Raw genomic sequence first — 4580 nt, forward strand, 5'->3', positions numbered from 1 at the left:
CCGTCTTCCACGAGGGACAGAGACCGTAACAGAGCGTACTGAGTTGCTCAGACAATTAAGTCCAGCTTATTTTGCTCTTCCTACATACGCTGCCAGAAAAAATCGCAACACCAAAAACTAATAATGAACAATATTGAAATTTCGGGAATACATTTGTCCAGGCAACATATGTTCGGGATAAACTTTCCAAGATGGCAGGTTAATGTAAGCGCGAGATAAGCCACTGCTAATGTGAAATGCTGGTACATTAATAACTGGTGTAACCGCCAAAATGTTGACTGTAAGCGCGCATATTTGCTTGCAGCGCCTTGTACAGGTACCACACGTCAGTCTGTGGGATGGAGATCAATGCCTGTTGCACTTTGTCTATGAATACAGATACGGTTAAAGGTGTTTCACCGCGCGGAGTCGCCGCGTGGTTTGCGGCGCCATGTTACGGATTGCGCGGTTCCTCCCGCCGGAGGTTTGAATCCTCCCTCAGGCATGAGTGTGTGTGTCCAAAAGAACAGGCACCATATCCATATAAGTATATAGTTCTGGCAACACCGGCCATGACCTTCTTTTGTGCGGATGCACACATATTCCCCGAGATCTTACGGGACTTGGTAAGAATGTCTTCCACGAGTAATGAGTGTGTTGGGGTGGGACACTACGAATGTAGTGTGTGGACATACAAGGTGATAATGTGGGTCTCGCGGGAGGCGTGCGCGAGATAGTCCCTGCAGTCACGCTATCCTCTGTGCCCTCGGTGGCTCAGATGGATAGAGCGTCTGCCATGTAAGCAGGAGATCCCGGGTTCGATTCCCGGTCGGGGCACACATTTTCCCCTGTCCCCGTCGATATATATCAACGCCCGTTAGCAGCTGAAGGTATTAATACAATTCCAATTACATTCTAGTCGGCTGCAGTCATCAATGGTGTCTGTTCTTTCGACATGTCCGAAAGAACAGACCCCATATCCATATAGGTATAATGTCTGAAGTAGTGCTGGAGGGAACTGACATCATGAATCCTGCAGGGCTGTCCATAAATCCGTAAGACTACAAGGGGGTGGAGATCTCTTCTGAACAGCATGGTGCAAGGCACCCCAGATATGGTCAATAATGTTCATGTCTGGGGAGTTTGGTGGCCAACGGAAGTGTCTGAACTCAAAAGACTGTTCTTGGAGCCACTCTGTAGCAAATTCTTGACGTGTGAGGTGTGGCGCTGTCCTGCTGGAATTGCCCAAGTCCGTCGAAATGCACAATGGACATGAATGGATGCAGGTGATCAGACAGGAACCTTACGTACGTGTCACCTGTCAGAGTCGTATCTAGACGTATCAGTGGTCCCATATCACTCCCAACTGCACACGCCCCACACCATTAAAGAGTCTCCACCAGGTTGAACAGTCCCCTGCTGACATGCAGATTCCATGGATTCCTGAGGCTGTCTCCATACCCGTACACTTCCATCCGCTCGATACAATTTGGAACGAGACTCGTCCGACCAGGCAATATGTTTCCAGTCATCAACAGTCCAATGTCGGCGTTGACGGGTCCAGACGAGGGGTAAAGCTTTGTGTCGTGCAGTCATCAAGGGCTCACGGTGGGCCTTCGGCTCCGAAAGCCCAGATCGATGATATTTCGTTGAATGGTTCACACGCTGACACTTGTTGATGGCCCAGCGTTGAAATCTGCAGAAATTTGAGGAAGGGTTGCACTTCTGTCACGTTAAACGATTCCCTTCAGTCGTCGTTGGTCCCGTTCTTGCAGGATCTTTTTCCGGCCGCAGCGATGTCGGAGATTTGATGTTTTACCGGATTCCTGATGTTCACTGTACACTCGTGAAATGGTCGTACAGTAAAATCTCCACTTCATCGCTACCTTGGAGATGCTGTGTCCCATCGCTTGTGCGCCGACTATAACACGACGTTCAGACTCACTTAAATCTCGTACTCTGCCATTGTAGCAGCAATAACAAATCTAACAACTGCGCCAGACACGGTTCAATCCCGCGTCCGGCCATCCTGATTTATGATTTCCGTGATTTCTCTAAATCGCTCCAGACAAATGCCGGGTTGGTTCCTTTTAAAAGGAATCCGATGAGACCGATGACCTCGCTGTCTGGTCTCCTTCCCCAAAACAACGCAACCAACTTGTTGTCTTATACAGGCGTTGCCGACCGCAGCGCCGTATTCTGCCTGTTTACATATCTCTGTATTTGAACACGATGCCTATACCAGTTCCTTGACGCTTCAGTGTATATATCGATAGAACAAATACTGTGCTAGACCAATTCGGGATGGCTCTGTCAATGGCACTTAAAATTCTACTTTAAAAATCATTTTGTAGGTAGTAGGAGACAAACCGACGCTCTCCGTCGACGCTAGGCGTCGTATGAAAGACGTAATGAGCAGGATTTGTTCGGGCTGACACCAGCTGCACTTTGCAAAAGTAAAAACTCAAATATCTGCAGAAACAACAGAGCAAAAGACCCACTGGAAAGACATCCGGTATACGTGTTACCGAGTAATAGATCTCCAAGTTAAAGATGTAGTTTACAGTTTTATACTTTTAAGCACCCAGGAAGTGTACAGAATTATAAGTATATTGACGCATAGAGCAAACCATTTCCAGTTTGAGATATGGCATTCTGTAGTGATAAGTCTGTTCAGAATATGAGGTGACATGCTTTTCCACTGACCAGAAAAATCAGGCTACGAAATTCAGAGGTTGGCAACTAATTATGCAATTTCTTTGACACACGTTCAGGAACTTCAATCCGATAGATGTGTCACCTCCTCTAGATGTGTTACTATAGCGAATACAGAACTGCATTAGAATTCGACAGTGAAAACCCATCTAAACAAGCCAGTTTCACTGCCAAAGAACTAAAACTCTACGTAATGTCAAAATTATATATTTTATCTGCTGCCGTTTGATTGAAACTGTTCATATTTGCTCTAGATTTAGGTACGAATAAAATTGCCTGTCCGCAGCTCGTGGTTGTGCGGTAGCGTTCTCGCTTCCGACGCCCGGGTTCCCGGGTTCGATTCCCGGCGGGGTCAGGGATTTTCTCTGCCTCGTGATGACTGGGTGTTGTGTGCTGTCCTTAGTAGGTTTAAGTAGTTCTAAGTTCTAGGGGACTGATGACCATAGATGTTAAGTCCCATAGTGCTCAGAGCCATTTGAACCATTTTTTTTTAAATTGCCTGAGGTTTTTTGGGCAACTTCATTATTGGGAGTGCTTATTTCTGGAGTCTCTCGCCACGTTTGGCTCTGCGGGGAAGGCGTGTTTCAACAGAGCCACGCGCCCACTGATGACGGATATGTGTCCGCCCCTGTCAGGCAGCTGTCAGCACACAGGGCAGCCAAAGCAACGGAAACACGAGGGCGCTCTCGCAGCCGTCACGAGACCGGCCCAGTGCCTGCCTGGTCAGTACAGTACGTAGGCCAGCAGAAAATGTCTCGCAGTCGCAGTAAATCTACTTTTAGGTAAAACTCGCATTTATGTCTTCAAAGTCATGTGTTTGGTCAATGCATTCTGTGCAACGTTTTTTGAGTAAACAGATACTAGCTCTGATGTGTGATTCTGGAAGACAATAATTAAACCCAGCTACGATGTCAATAACCTCTTTACTGGGTTCAAAACGTTTCCCAGTCAGTAACTGCCTTAATTGAGGAAACATGTCGAAATAACAGTGTAACCAATGTGGAGAGTAAGTTAGATGTAAAATAATCCGCGCTTTAAACTCTTCAGTTTTCTTATTCTCGAACCTCCTTCCAATACCACTATGAAAGATGAATATTTATTTATTTGCAATTTATGTCACTTCTCACGTATCCTTTCATTAAAATGATCCAAAAAACATGCGTAGTATTTGCTAGCTATTGTTTAGTCTTTTCTAATGAGAATCGAAGTGAGTACAGTAAAAACGTTCTCGAGAAGGAAATAGTAGTCGTAAGAGCAGACTGAACATACAGAAAATCGAAATAACTTTCGATGAAATTGAAATCAAAGTGTCAACACTACACTGCGCAATCCACCGTTAAACGCATAGGAGAGAAAGGATAAGTGGGAAGAATACAGAGAAGACCTCTTCTAGGGAGAGAAACTGTCTGCTGACTTGATAGAAGAAGAATTGGTTGTCGATTTGGCAAAGCTTTATACGATCTGTAGTCGAACGAGATAGAAGGTATAGGTGACATTTATTCGGAATTTCTATAATCACTGGGAGGGGGGGGGGGGGGAGGAATAACAGCCAAACAATTATCTAAGTTAGTGAGTAGGATCTGTGACAGGGAGGGCATACCACTGGACTTTAGAAACAATATCTTCTACACAACGCCTAAAGTACCAAATACAGACAAGCCCAAGAACTATCGTACCATCACATTAAGAGCTCATGTATCGAACTTGCTGACAAGAATAATATAAACAGAAATGCAAAAGAAAACTGAGGCCCTGTTAAATGACGATCAGCTTGACTTTTGAAAATGGAAAGGAACCAGTGAAGCAGTTTTGATGTTGCGCTTGATAATGGCGGCAAGACGAAAGAAAAATCAAGCCACTTTTCTAGGATGTGTCGACTTAGCAAA

At 45.3% G+C, this 4580-nt stretch overlaps 1 non-coding gene across 1 annotated transcript; it reads left to right on the top strand.

The window, feature by feature from the left end:
- Positions 1-741: 741 nt before the first annotated feature.
- Trnat-ugu lies at positions 742-816 on the top strand. The gene has a single exon. It is a non-coding gene; the product is annotated as a tRNA-Thr (tRNA).
- Positions 817-4580: the final 3764 nt, after the last annotated feature.

Source organism: Schistocerca piceifrons, chromosome 1, assembly GCF_021461385.2.
Source record: "Schistocerca piceifrons isolate TAMUIC-IGC-003096 chromosome 1, iqSchPice1.1, whole genome shotgun sequence".
Lineage (NCBI taxonomy): Eukaryota > Metazoa > Arthropoda > Insecta > Orthoptera > Acrididae > Schistocerca > Schistocerca piceifrons.